Source organism: Argopecten irradians, chromosome 15 (assembly GCF_041381155.1).
Source record: "Argopecten irradians isolate NY chromosome 15, Ai_NY, whole genome shotgun sequence".
Taxonomy (NCBI): Eukaryota; Metazoa; Mollusca; class Bivalvia; order Pectinida; family Pectinidae; genus Argopecten; species Argopecten irradians.
Window position 1 is genome coordinate 34,243,360 of NC_091148.1, and position 15,896 is coordinate 34,259,255.

The window sequence follows — 15,896 nt, forward strand, 5'->3', positions numbered from 1 at the left end:
ACATGTATTCAAATTAAAGTACATTATTATGTTATTTAAAAAAAAAGCACTTTTAACTTTTAAACAGATAAGTTATCTGTATAAATATCTTTTTGATGAAATACCACACATGTGTTGACAACTACACATGTGTTTGGCAACTACACATATGTTTGACCGCTACACATGTGTTTGACAACTACACACGTGTTTGACAAGTCCACATATGTTTGACAACTACACGTGTGTTTGACAACTACACACGTGTTTGACAACTACACATATGTTTGACAACTACACACGTGTTTGACAACTACACATGTGTTTGACAACTACACACATGTTTGACAACTACACACCTGTTTGACAACTACACATGCGTTTGACAACTACACTTATGTTTGACAACTACACATGTGTTTGGCAACCACACATATATTTGACAACTACATTCCTTGTCGTTCGGGTCTACGTGCAATGTGTGATGAATCAAGGTTTGTTCGACCTTGTAGAATCCATTATCCTTTTAGACAGGCATTCCAAATGTCTATATTTAGAATGAGGACGATTTGAGTTATATTGAGAATCTGACATTTAGCTTCCACTACGACGGTTGGCATTGAACTTTGAGTGTTCGTTCCACGCTTAATTGACCTGAATTGAGTTTTTTTGAACCAACCTCAGCCCTCATTATAGATATGTGAGGAGACTCGTAGCCCTACCCTCGTGGGTGTTACAACTCCTTACCTACCCTCGTGAGTGTTACAAATCCTTACCTACCTCGTGAGTGTTACAACTCCTTACTTACCCTCGTGGGTGTTATAACTCCTTACCTACCCTCGTGAGTGTTACAGCTCCTTATCTACCCTCTTGAGTGTTACAACTTCTTACCTACCCTCGTGGGTGTTATAAATCCTTACCTACCCTCGTGAGTGTTACCATTTCTTACCACCCTCGTGGGTGTTACAACTCCTACTTACCCTCGTGGGTGTTATAACTCCTTACCTACCCTCGTGAGTGTTACAGCTCCTTACCTACCCTTGTGAGTGTTACAACTCCTACTTACCCTCGTGGGTGTTATAACTCCTTACCTACCCTCGCGAGTGTTAAAACTCCTTACCTACCTCGTGAGTGTTACAACTCCTTACCTACCCTCGTGAGTGTTACAACTCCTTACCTACCTCGTGAGTGTTACAAATCCTTACCTACCTCGTGAGTGTTACAACTCCTTACCTACCCTCGTGGGTGCTATAACTCCTTACCTACCCTCGTGAGTGTTACAACTCCTTACCTACCCTCGTGAGTGTTACAAATCCTTACCTGCCTCGTGAGTGTTACAACTCCTTACCTACCTCGTGAGTGTTACAACTCCTTACCTCACCCCGTGAGTGTTACAATTCCTTACCTAGCCTCGTGAGTGTACATCTACCGTGAGTGTTACAACTTCTTACCTACCCTCGTGAGTGTTACAACTCCTTACCTACCTCGTGAGTGTTACAACTCCTTACCTACCCATGTGAGTGTTATTACTCCTTACCTACCTCTTGAGTGTTACAACTCCTTACCTACCCCTGTGAGTGTTACAAATCCTTACCTGCCTCGTGAGTGTTACAACTCCTTACCTACCTCGTGAGTGTTACAACTCCGTACCTACCCCCGTGAGTGTTACAACTTCTTACCTTCCCTCGTGAGTGTTACAACTCCTTAGCTACCCTCTTGAGTGTTACAACTTCTTACCTTCCCTCGTGAGTGTTACAACTCCTTAGCTACCCTCGTGGGTGTTACAACTCCTTACCTACCCTCGTGAGTGTTACAACTCCTTACCTACCCTCGTGAGTGTTACAACTCCTTACCTACCTCGTGAGTGTTACAACTCCTTACCTACCCTCGTGAGTGTTACAACTCCTTACCTACCCTCGTGAGTGTTACAACTCCTTACCTACCCTCGTGAGTGTTACAACTCCTTACCTACCCTCGTGAGTGTTACAACTCCTTACCTACCCTCTTGAGTGTTACAACTCCTTACATACCCTCGTGAGTGTTACAACTCCTTACCTACCCTCGTGAGTGTTACAACTCCTTACCTACCCTCTTGAGTGTTACAACTCCTTACATACCCTCGTGAGTGTTACAACTTCTTACATACCCTCGTGAGTGTTAAAAATCCTTACCTACCCTGGTGGGTGTTACAACTCCTTACCCTTCTGTTTGCTCACAAATAGCACGTGTATCACCATACTGACGACTCCATATTGTAAATGGTATTGGTCTCTAGTGACTGTGTTACAACGGGCCACTTATGTCATTATTCGTCTGCCGCTTATGGCATTGCTTATAATAACATCAAAAAGAACGCGAGCTTTCCCCACATAACCTGTCGACTGTTAGAATAGATTATCAATAACAGTTTCTAGTTGTAATATTTACATACGTAAAGTGCCGTGGGTTCCCGAGGGTGAATGTTTAGGATTCCCACGGGTAGCCATGTTGCGAGTTCCGAGGCAAATGCCATATTAGAGAGTTAAAAAGCACTAAACGAGCTGTTTCATTTTACAACCCATGGCTTAGACGGCCCTAAACGAGCTGTTACATTTTACACCCCGTGGCATGAATAGATCATGATATTTTACAATGTGTTTGATGCATAATAAAACGACCTTATTAAGTTATAAACTGTCGGTTTCCATTGGTAATCTGCCGTCGATAGTTTGTATCACTTACAACTGACATGGGTAAAATATCAACACCGCCATTATAACAAGACTGTAATATACACCGAAATATAAAAAGGGATTATAGATTTATGTCGAGAGACCTGGTGAAGGTCAAGGACAAAATAAATTATAGATTTATGTCGAGAGTCCTGGTGAAGGTCAAGGACAAAATAAATTATAGATTTATGTCGAGAGTCCTGGTGAAGGTCAAGGACAAAATAAATTATAGATTTATGTCGAGAGTCCTGGTGAAGGTCAAGGACAAATAATTATAGATTTATGTCGAGAGTCCTGGTGAAGGTAAGGACAAAATAATTATAGATTTATGTCGAGAGTCCTGGTGAAGGTCGGACAAAATAATTATAGATTTATGTCGAGAGCTGTGAGTCAGACAGATTTATGTCGAGAGTCCTGGTGAAGGTCAAGGACAAAATAGATTATAGATTTATGTCGAGAGTCCTGGTGAAGGTCAAGGACAAATTTATGTCGCGAGTCCTGGTGAAGGTCAAGGACAACAAAATGTATGAAAGATTTATGTCGAGAATCCGAACAAAGGTCAAGGACAATGGAAGCAGGAAGCTCGGAGAAGTAAGCACTCTCTGCCTCTTCGACAACATCTACAATTTAAATCTATTATATGTAATTGTAGGTCAGGCTCAAGAGATAATTTTACTTTTCAGCCCCACGAATATGAGGCCAACGACGGCTAGTAACCGATGTTGGTTTGTGGACTTCCTTTAGGCATTACTTTGGCATGTCTATTTCTCATTAACGTGGCACGTCTTTAAAATACTATAGCCGTCATATAATTTGAACAAAAAAAGGAAAGCAAATAATGGGAAATGATCATATAGTTAGCCATTACACGCTTGTGTAAACGAACAAGCTTCGAACTTTCCTGAAGGCAAATCATCTCTATAGCAATACGCTGTGGTTGAACCCTTAATCGACTGTTCAGTGGTTAACCCGCAAATCCACGAAGATCAATGAGAGTACCAAGAAAGACTAAGCTGGCCTATATAAATATCATATTTAATTGGATGGACATGTATATGCCTCTAGCCAGAAGGAGGTGATGTCTGGCGAGGCGAGATTGCCGCAGGTTTGCACAGTAAACAACATCGTGTCACCGCTAGAATTTATCGATTACTTTTGCAGAACAACAACAATCAAAACGAGGCGCGGATTATCAGATTTTTTGTGGCGTAGTGAAGAATTGCAAGGTCGCAGTTTCTGGGTTCTGCTCTAGTTGATGTCTCAGCACTACTGTATATGCTACCTATGTAAATGGTGTAAAGGACTATGTGATAGCCTAAGCATAACAATTCTCCCCATTCCCTCTGTTTCTAACGTACATGTTATATATTATGCATTTGCAATTAGAAATGCAAAAAAAGGAAAATAAAACTTATAAGTTAATTATGCAAGCGTTTGTAGGACACAGATTTCTCACAAGAGAAATTGACGATAATAATCACGATAATAATTATGTTTTAGGAAGTGTCCTTCCGCCCCCTCTGCTTTAATTTCTATCTGCCGTACATTGCCTTTCGCTTTCCCAAATGTGATTGGTGAGAGTCCTGCGGCCTATATAAAGACGACCTCGAAGACAGGTAACAGGGTTTCAGCTACAACGCTTGCTACTGCAGGAAGCCTCTTATTGACCACTGAGTTGTACTTAGTAAAATAATATCATGTTCAATAGTAGGCAATACTGACTAACATTTAACGATTGACTGCCCCGTGTAAGTGTAATGATGTATTGTGGGTAAAAATTGAATAGCCATTAATCTGAAAAATGCCAGAATCTCGGGGATATCCAACGACAGATTTGCTACTGTTCCTGGAAGGTCAAGGCAAGACTACAGAATTTTTCATCATTAATTCCTGACTGGTATTCTACCTTGATTATTGTATGCTATTTTAGTCTTATTTATATGTACCGATGTAATCACTTATTGACGGGCCAGTTTTCGCGGACTCCTTAGTGACCAATCGACCTCGAACCTGCAACCCGGAGGTGAAGGGCGAATGGAAGTAGAATGTCAGACGCTCCACCACGTGAACACCGTGGCCCTGATGTAGAATAGGCTAAAACATGTGCTAAGGTCCTCTATTCTTAGAGAGCCTCATTGTGGAGTACACCGAGTAATGATGTCAACCTTCGCCGAAATTACCCTCCATTGCTGTGAATTATTGATGCTCTAGTTCTGGCGATCGATCCGTTGGGTCCAGGGGACTTCTAGCCTTCTTCTGGCTCGCTCGTCACTTTGTTAGTCCGAACAGTCACTGGTTCCAGGCTTACCAAACTACATGTAATCAAACGCTAGTAACATGACAGGACCCGGTGTGACGGTAACATGACAGGAGTTGTCCCGAAAGTATTGAGCTACACTGTACCTTAACTCTGACAATACAAGTTAAAAAGTATGCATTTGAGATTGAAGAAAAATAATGAAGTATATTTTTTTTTTCAAAATTCGTTTCTAAGACAACTCCTTGCGTTTCTAAGGAAGCGCCATTTTTGTTTAATTCTGTTAGGATACGACACGGCATTAATATGTTACAGCGAGATAGCACTATACTGTATGTATAATATCCGGAATAGGGGTATGTATAATATCCGGATCAGGGGTAACACTGGTCACATTAGATGATGTCAAACGGGTGTGATGATGTGTTTAATATTGGGTTTTAGTATGGCATGTTGCACGATGTCTGTGTAGTATTACCGGGAAGGCTATGTTGTTGAATGTCTTTTTTTCAGTCTGCTTATTGAATTTTATGTTGTCGCTTATATCTGGTGTATTACTTGGCGAGGTATGTAAAATGTATTTGGAAGTACTGTAATGCCAGTATTAAGTCGGTATGTAGTCGACTAGGACGACCAGCTTGATGTCTGGATAAAAATGAATAGTTCAGTAGACATTAGCTATAATATCAGCGTGGGGCCGCGGTGGCCGAGTGGTTAAGATGTGTCCACATATTACCACAAGCCCTCCACCTCTGGGTCGCGAGTTCGAATCCCATGTGTGCCAGTTGCTAGGTACTGACCGCTGGTCGTTGTTTTTTTCCGGGTACTCCGGCTTTCCTCCACCAACAAACCTGACAGTCCCTACATGACTTAGGCTGTTAATAGGACGTTAAACTAATATACCCAAACCCTAATACCCATTTGATTTGGGATACCTTGGTCAGTGTCTTTAGCAAGTGAGTGAGGTTGTAACAAAACCACTGATGTTCTCAGCAGTATGGTACAGTGAAATATGTCAATATGCGTACAAGGATAGAATAGCCAGTCTTATAGTGAGTTATGTCAAGTCGATATTGAAAAGTTCTGTAAGTGGATGATTACAATACCACTGATGTTCTCAGCAGTATGGTACAGTGAAATATGTCGAATGTCGTACAAGGATAGAATAGCCATAGTGAGTTATGACAAGTCATATTGAAAAGTTCTGTAAGTGGATGATTACATACCACAGCAGTATGGTACAGTGAGATAACACTATAATCATGCCGTTCAAAGATAGAATAGCCAGCCTTATAGTGAGTTATGTCAAGTCGATATTGAAAAGTTCTGTAAGTGGATGGTTACAGTACACATCAAACTGAAATGCTCCTTCGTCACTTCAGACAGACATTTTTAATTATCCATCAGTTGACATTACTTTTGTCCTTTTGTATGAGATAAAACACTGAAACACAAGATCCGACTAAATACTATCAATCGATTTACGTCCAGTCGAGAGAAATCATTAGGACTGAGAATTGATTTATTTATGAATAGTTAATTCGACAACTACGAGATATAATTAATTTCAATGTAATTAAGCTTAACACTCGTAAACAAAAGTTTACGAATTTCAACGTAATTCAATTAATATGAAAATAATAGATTACAGTGTATTTCATTACATGTAACTGCAGTGAATGCAATTTTGCTTTCAGTAAATACACATTGTAAATATCTACACACAAAACGTTAGCAAAGTTTCTTTGGTGTGTGTACTAGTTAGACCAGAGTCGAGCTTCCTGATTTCTGTGTTCTGTTTCACGTGTTTATAGGTAATTCCTGATTTCTGTGCTCCAGCATTCCTCGGTGAATTAGGGAGTGGTTGAATTCAGTTTTAACACAGTGCTTTACTTTTTGTCGGTAACGCACTGAAATACTCAATGAATATCCGTACAGAAAGGCCATTAAACATCACGGAGGATGTTTCTTTTGCTTCATTATAACTTTCTTTTTGACCTTCTTTCATTGTCCTGTAGTATCATAACTCACTGTAATATATATGACAAAATTATTGATTTGTTAAGACATTTATTAAAAAAAAGCAAAACTATTATAGAACTAAGTCTTGGAGATATTCCAGAGATCAATGGCGTCATTCACCCATTGATTATGTCTTTGTAAAACTGAAATCATTTCAGGAGAAAATAACAGACATACGGATACTTTATTTGAAAATTTATTATGTATATTAAACTTCCAAACTACCTGTTATATTTGTTGTCGCACATAGAGCCTTCAGTTTTACTATGTCACCGACCTGAGGTGGACATGACAACAGTGATAGTAACCCATGGAATATCGAGAATGGTATTCCCAGACTACTTAACATTCTCTATTCATTGACATCCATCCGGCATACAAATGTAGGCTAAGCAATTCATGGAGTAGGTTGGTAACCCCGTGTTCTCGTTGGGTATTTGTAAATATGTATTGTTGAGACTTGCTACTTCAGCATAATTAGTAAGTATCTAACTCTATGTGTTATTATTTGGCTGAGATGATTATTTTGAAGTGTGACAGCGGTAACATATTGTACTAGATATTTTTTGTAATCTGTTCAGTTTATCTTAATGGTTACCCATCCTAATACCATTCGTACATAAGGTTAATGAAAACGCCGTCGCTGTTGTCTTTTGCGCTTCCTCTGATGCTCAAATGTATTGGTACTTAAGACACCAATACCCAGTCTAAGTGGACTGTCTGTAGGGTTAAGCTTATAGATTTATTACATCTATTGTAGCCTACGTTTTTACGGTTTGGCTGGTGGCCTTTTTCTGTGACAATTGTTTTGAAATGAATTCTATGTGGTTGTTGTGTCTTTTTGCAAGTTACCAATGCCATTGTTAAGGAATGTGCTACATGTACTCAGGCGACTTAGGTGTATTAATAACAAACTAGTTCTCGTATGCGATTTCTTAGGCGAATTTTCGCGATCCAAGTAAATTCGCGAAAGTTTATCTCTGCGAATTCATATCTACATCATTTATATTGATAGGAATTTTCAATTTTACAAATTATTTTTTCCAAACTTGTTTTGAAATGGAAACCGCGAATTGTAATAATCGCAAATGAAAGTAGGTTTGCTGTACTGACACACTAAAGCCCTTCATCTCTCGGATAGAGAGTTTCAACCCGCTTTCCATTGAGCCCTTAGGCCCATGTGCTTTCTCCGGTTACGTCTATTCTCCATCTCCTTCAATATCCCTGACCTTGAATATGACGTAAAAACACAGAGAGCATTACATGTTGCTGCAGCAGCCAATGTTTCAATGTCCCAGTATTAATGCAGTGTTGCGTGATTCCGTGTAGATGTTAATGACATTAAAACAACAAACACGCTGAATTAGCTCGGTTATTTCTTGGATGCAGTTTCTTTTGTTTGGCACTACAATGTAAAACAATAGTCTTTTGTGTTGTGTAAGACTGTGCACTATTTGGGAGACGGCCATGCTCTGTCTAAGGAGTCGAGTCACGCTGGTAATGAAACGTTCACTACATCACTATGGTGACTATGGCGACTCAAAAAGTTCGAATAAATGCTCAGTTAATATCTGAAGCTGATAAACGGACTGGTCTGTTCTGTGATTAATGAAGAAGACGCTTCATCCTAATTGTAACGGATCTCACGCGTCGGTCCTACCAAGGTTTGTTTCGACTGTAAACTGCAATGTAATTGCACCAGCCTGTAAAAGGTCATTCTACATAGAGATGGCCTAAGATAAAAAAAATACGTGTAACCTACATGTACAGTAATTATTATGGTGGCTGATTTGTGCCATTTTCGCTATTTCGCGTAACATACATGTACAGTAATTATTATGGTGGCTGATTTGTGCCATTTTCGCTATTTCGCGTAACCTACATGTACAGTAATTATTATGGTGGCTGATTTGTGCCATTTTCGCTATTTCGCGTTGGAAAAAACGGATATAGTGAAAATCCAACGTTACACGAATTAACTGCCATAAATTACAGTTTACAACAACAATACCACCAATATATACAGATTATTGAGTCAATATTGTTAAGTACCAGTTGTTATATAATTATCTATTTACAGTGTGTTAGACGTAAATATTGTTAAACGCCAGTCGTTATAGAATTATCTATTTACAGTGTGTTAGACGTAAATATTGTTAAACGCCAGTCGTTATAGAATTATCTGTGTACAGTGTGTTAGACGTAAATATTGTTAAACGCCAGTCGTTATAGAATTATCTATTTACAGTGTGTTAGACGTAAATATTGTTAAACGCCAGTCGTTATAGAATTATCTGTTTACAGTGTGTTAGACGTAAATATTGTTAAACGCCAGTCGTTATAGAATTATCTATTTACAGTGTGTTAGACGTAAATATTGTTAAACGCCAGTCGTTATAGAATTATCTGTGTACAGTGTGTTAGACGTAAATATTGTTAAACGCCAGTCGTTATAGAATTATCTATTTACAGTGTGTTAGACGTAAATATTGTTAAACGCCAGTCGTTATAGAATTATCTGTTTACAGTGTGTTAGACGTAAATATTGTTAAACGCCAGTCGTTATAGAATTATCTATTTACAGTGTGTTAGACGTAAATATTGTTAAACGCCAATCGTTATAGAATTATCTATTTACAGTGTGTTAGACGTAAATATTGTTAAGTACTAGTTGTTATAGAATTATCTGTTTACAGTGTGTTAGACGTAAATATTGTTAAACGCCAGTCGTTATAGAATTATCTATTTACAGTGTGTTAGACGTAAATATTGTTAAACGCCAGTCGTTATAGAATTATCTATTTACAGTGTGTTAGACGTAAATATTGTTAAACGCCAGTCGTTATAGAATTATCTGTTTACAGTGTGTTAGACGTAAATATTGTTAAACGCCAGTCGTCGTTATAGAATTATCTATTTACAGTGTGTTAGACGTAAATATTGTTAAAAGCCAGTCGTTATAGAATTATCTATTTACAGTGTGTTAGACGTAAATATTGTTAAACGCCAGTCGTTATAGAATTATCTGTTTACAGTGTGTTAGACGTAAATATGTATGTTAAGTACAGTTGTTATAGAATTATCTGTTTACAGTGTGTTAGACGTAAATATTGTTAAACGCCAGTCGTTATAAAATTATCTATTTACAGTGTGTTAGTAGACGTAAATATTGTTAAACGCCAGTCGTTATAGAATTATCTATTTACAGTGTGTTAGACGTAAATATTGTTAAGTACTAGTCGTTATAGAATTATCTGTTTACAGTGTGTTAGACGTAAATATTGTTAAACGCCAGTCGTTATAGAATTATCTATTTACAGTGTGTTAGACGTAAATATTGTAAAAGTCGCCAGTCGTAAATATTGTTAGTTTATAGAATTATCTATTTACAGTGTGTTAGACGTAAATATTGTTAAACGCCAGTCGTTATAGAATTATCTATTTACAGTGTGTTAGACGTAAATATTGTTAAACGCCAGTCGTTATAGAATTATCTATTTACAGTGTGTTAGACGTAAATATTGTTAAGTACGCCAGTCGTTATAGAATTATCTATTTACAGTGTGTTAGACGTAAATATTGTTAAACGCCAGTCGTTATAGAATTATCTATTTACAGTGTGTTAGACGTAAATATTGTTAAACGCCAGTCGTTATAGAATTATCTATTTACAGTGTGTTAGACGTAAATATTGTTAAGCCAGTGTTATAGAATTATCTGTTTACAGTGTGTTAGACGTAAATATTGTTAAACGCCAGTCGTTATAGAATTATCTATTTACAGTGTGTTAGACGTAAATATTGTTAAACGCCAGTCGTTATAAATTATCTATTTACAGTGTGTTAGACGTAAATATTGTTAAGTACGCCAGTCGTTATAGAATTATCTATTTACAGTGTGTTAGACGTAAATATTGTTAAACGCCAGTCGTTATAGAATTATCTGTTTACAGTGTGTTAGACGTAAATATTGTTAAACGCCAGTCGTTATAGAATTATCTATTTACAGTGTGTTAGACGTAAATATTGTTAAACGCCAGTCGTTATAGAATTATCTATTTACAGTGTGTTAGACGTAAATATTGTTAAACGCCAGTCGTTATAGAATTATCTATTTACAGTGTGTTAGACGTAAATATTGTTAAACGCCAGTCGTTATAGAATTATCTATTTACAGTGTGTTAGACGTAAATATTGTTAAACGCCAGTCGTTATAGAATTATCTATTTACAGTGTGTTAGACGTAAATATTGTTAAACGCCAGTCGTTATAGAATTATCTATTTACAGTGTGTTAGACGTAAATATTGTTAAACGCCAGTCGTTATAGAATTATCTGTTTACAGTGTGTTAGACGTAAATATTGTTAAACGCCAGTCGTTATAGAATTATCTATTTACAGTGTGTTAGACGTAAATATTGTTAAACGCCAGTCGTTATAGAATTATCTGTTTACAGTGTGTTAGACGTAAATATTGTTAAACGCCAGTCGTTATAGAATTATCTGTTTACAGTGTGTTAGACGTAAATATTGTTAAACGCCAGTCGTTATAAATTATCTTTACAGTGTGTTAGACGTAAATATTGTTAAACCAGTCGTTATAGAATTATCTTTTACAGTGTGTTAGACGTAAATATTGTTAAACGCCAGTCGTTATAAAATTATCTATTTACAGTGTGTAAGACGTAAATATTGTTAAACGCCAGTCGTTATAGAATTATCTATTTACAGTGTGTTAGACGTAAATATTGTTAAACGCCAGTCGTTATAGAATTATCTATTTACAGTGTGTTAGACGTAAATATTGTTAAACGCCAGTCGTTATAGAATTATCTATTTACAGTGTGTTAGACGTAAATATTGTTAAACGCCAGTCGTTATAGAATTATCTGTTTACAGTGTGTTAGACGTAAATATTGTTAAACGCCAGTCGTTATAGAATTATCTATTTACAGTGTGTTAGACGTAAATATTGTTAAACGCCAGTCGTTATAGAATTATCTGTTTACAGTGTGTTAGACGTAAATATTGTTAAACGCCAGTCGTTATAGAATTATCTGTTTACAGTGTGTTAGACGTAAATATTGTTAAACGCCAGTCGTTATAGAATTATCTATTTACAGTGTGTTAGACGTAAATATTGTTAAGTACTAGTTGTTATAGAATTATCTGTTTACAGTGTGTTAGACGTAAATATTGTTAAGTACTAGTTGTTATAGAATTATCTGTTTACAGTGTGTTAGACGTAAATATTGTTAAACGCCAGTCGTTATAGAATTATCTATTTACAGTGTGTTAGACGTAAATATTGTTAAGTACTAGTTGTTATAGAATTATCTATTTACAGTGTGTTAGACGTAAATATTGTTAAGTACTAGTTGTTATAGAATTATCTATTTACAGTGTGTTAGACGTAAATATTGTTAAACGCCAGTCGTTATAAAATTATCTATTTACAGTGTGTTAGACGTAAATATTGTTAAGTACCAGTCGTTATAGAATTATCTATTTACAGTGTGTTAGACGTAAATATTGTTAAACGCCAGTCGTTATAGAATTATCTATTTACAGTGTGTTAGACGTAAATATTGTTAAGTACTAGTTGTTATAGAATTATCTGTTTACAGTGTGTTAGACGTAAATATTGTTAAACGCCAGTCGTTATAGAATTATCTATTTACAGTGTGTTAGACGTAAATATTGTTAAACGCCAGTCGTTATAGAATTATCTATTTACAGTGTGTTAGACGTAAATATTGTTAAACGCCAGTCGTTATAGAATTATCTATTTACAGTGTGTGTTAGACGTAAAATATTGTTAAACGCCAGTCGTTATAGAATTATCTGTGTACAGTGTGTTAGACGTAAATATTGTTAAACGCCAGTCGTTATAGAATTATCTGTGTACAGTGTGTTAGACGTAAATATTGTTAAACGCCAGTCGTTATAGAATTATCTGTTTACAGTGTGTTAGACGTAAATATTGTTAAACGCCAGTCGTTATAGAATTATCTATTTACAGTGTGTTAGACGTAAATATTGTTAAGTACTAGTTGTTATAGAATTATCTGTTTACAGTGTGTTAGACGTAAATATTGTTAAACGCCAGTCGTTATAGAATTATCTATTTACAGTGTGTTAGACGTAAATATTGTTAAACGCCAGTCGTTATAGAATTATCTATTTACAGTGTGTTAGACGTAAATATTGTTAAACGCCAGTCGTTATAAAATTATCTATTTACAGTGTGTTAGACGTAAATATTGTTAAACGCCAGTCGTTATAGAATTATCTATTTACAGTGTGTTAGACGTAAATATTGTTAAACGCCAGTCGTTATAAAATTATCTATTTACAGTGTGTTAGACGTAAATATTGTTAAACGCCAGTCGTTATAGAATTATCTATTTACAGTGTGTTAGACGTAAATATTGTTAAGTACCAGTCGTTATAGAATTATCTGTGTACAGTGTGTTAGACGTAAATATTGTTAAACGCCAGTCGTTATAGAATTATCTATTTACAGTGTGTTAGACGTAAATATTGTTAAACGCCAGTCGTTATAGAATTATCTATTTACAGTGTGTTAGACGTAAATATTGTTAAACGCCAGTCGTTATAGAATTATCTATTTACAGTGTGTTAGACGTAAATATTGTTAAACGCCAGTCGTTATAGAATTATCTATTTACAGTGTGTTAGACGTAAATATTGTTAAACGCCAGTCGTTTATAAAATTATCTGTTTACAGTGTGATGGACGTAAATATCAAAAGTGCAGAGTAACGGGGTCATATTATATTGATGTCATCCGACAATTATCATCCCGTGTCTATCGTCAGATACATGGTGTCTGTCTAAAGGTCTTGATATCATCCGTATGATAAACATTCTTCATGTGGCAACACGGAGTTTGTGTCACTGGGACTAAGCTATAATAGAAATAGGTGTAATTTGTACTAACACAACACTGAAATCTGATCCGAGCTCCTCTTATAGTTCATCGAATTATGAACGAAAGAGATTAATGGTAAAATGACTGTTAGGATGTTAAACTAACGTCGACAGAAAACTATGACAGTAAAGACCGGTCTGTTTCTCAGCTGCGTTCTTTGTTAGTTTCGAACAACACATCTTTGAACACTTCTCAAGATTGTTGTTTGGAGACATTTCAGTCTGCATTATCTATTACGTATAATTAGGGTGATTGTTATAAAGCTGTATATACATGTATGGTATATATACATTGATAAATAAATAGTTCAATATATGAAAAAAAAATGTGCATCGATTAATATCTAAACACAAAAAGATCAGCTGTCATATTTTAGTCATATTATATGTATATTTTCCAAATATCTATACACTGTGTTCCATTTAAACTTATCCTCTCGGAAGTAAAAGTTGCCGAAGTAAACTTATCAAATGTTGAGAACAGAATGCTTTGTCGTTATGACACTAGACTGTTACAGACAAATAATGAATACTGACGTACTACTCGTAGTGATGTTCAGTAGTAGCTAGGCAACTCGTAACTCAACGTCATAAGTATTCTGTGGTCAGGTAAATCTTCACGGGCAAAATAGACAGATGTTCTCAACTTACCCCATGGAGATGATATTTCATGGAAATTTATTGAACGTATTATTTACCTGATGTTTATTGCAGTGTATCTATATATGAAGTGACAGTAACTATTCTCTGTACATTCGGAAGTTTGAAAACAAATGGGTAGTGTCGGACGGGACGCTTGTACAGCAGTGTGTTATCAGATAGAATAGAGTTTGTAGACTATTACATTATATTGTCTTCATCTCTTTCCCAGACACCGGTTAGATATTGCTTCTCGTCACTGCTGTTCGTGTATTGAAGATGATATGTTGTTTTCATTTGTTTGATGAAAAGATTAGTTGCTTAGCGACACAATTAATAAGAATACAATGTACAATGTCTTTCCATTTCCAAAGTTTGAGTAAATATTCCATAACAAATAATATATACAAGGAAGAGTCAACACTTTGATATCCTATAAGACACATGTAATATTTATATGACTAGTCATGCTCATAACCAAATAGTTTTGTTGGTCCTCATAAGGTCCGTTATGTAACTGTCTTTTAATATAAATGTATGACAGGCAACTTATGTAGTCAGTGATGGAATGCAAAACAATCTCATACTACTGGCGAATTGCACCAGTCCGGAGTTTTCATGGGTATCCGACTCTGTCGATTAGATACTATACGTGTAAAGTGCCCCTGCTGAGATTGTTATGACTGTCGTTAGTGTATCTACACAATTGCATGCCAACATGTATTTATTTTGATGGAGCTTACCCAAATATTTTCGCCCGTATCCTAATTGTTTGCCCAGCGTTGTTGACCGTCTATACATTATTGTACACGACAAACCAATGTGGAATTCCTGTGTGTCAATTAAGCCAGCTAGGTTCATTATAGTTCATTAGTCGCAGGTTTGCGCGTGCTTCACGCGCGTGATTTATATCATACACATGTATTTCATGTCTTTAACGTTTTTGGGGGAACCATGTAATTTATTAATAATGGTAAAACATGGTGAACGTAACATGTACAGTATAGGTTAGTACCACGTTACGGGACTAATGCATCGATAGAAGGCCGGGAACTGTTCATTAGGACGAAATGATTGGCTAACTGTTAAACACGTGGTCCGGGTTAGGTGATGACGGCGCTTGTCCAAACTCTCCAGAAGTCCGCTTTGTAATCTGGACATAGTCTAGTTTGGCAAGTGTCCTCTCGGCTAGTCTGTATCGCTCTTGACCAGTGTCCTCTCGGCCAGTTTGTATCGCTTGTTTGCTCTGTGCGGACATATACATACACAGGATTTACCTTTCTATTGTTTATTAAGTTCAAGGTAGGTTTCTGAATTGTATTTATACATATGGTCC

General features: G+C 36.4%; 1 protein-coding gene across 7 annotated transcripts in view; it reads left to right on the top strand.

Annotated features, from left to right (window-relative positions):
* LOC138309507 (potassium voltage-gated channel protein Shaw-like) overlaps positions 1-15,896 on the top strand; it is a 153,725-nt gene that overhangs the window by 78,487 nt on the left and 59,342 nt on the right. The window contains exon 1 of one of the 7 annotated variants that reach the window (XM_069250724.1): positions 15,532-15,862. The exons of the other annotated variants lie outside the window; for them this stretch is intronic. The gene's annotated coding sequence lies outside the window, so the exon portion shown is untranslated. Of the gene's footprint in view, positions 1-15,531; positions 15,863-15,896 lie in introns of those variants that run through there. 7 annotated transcript variants of the gene reach the window in all.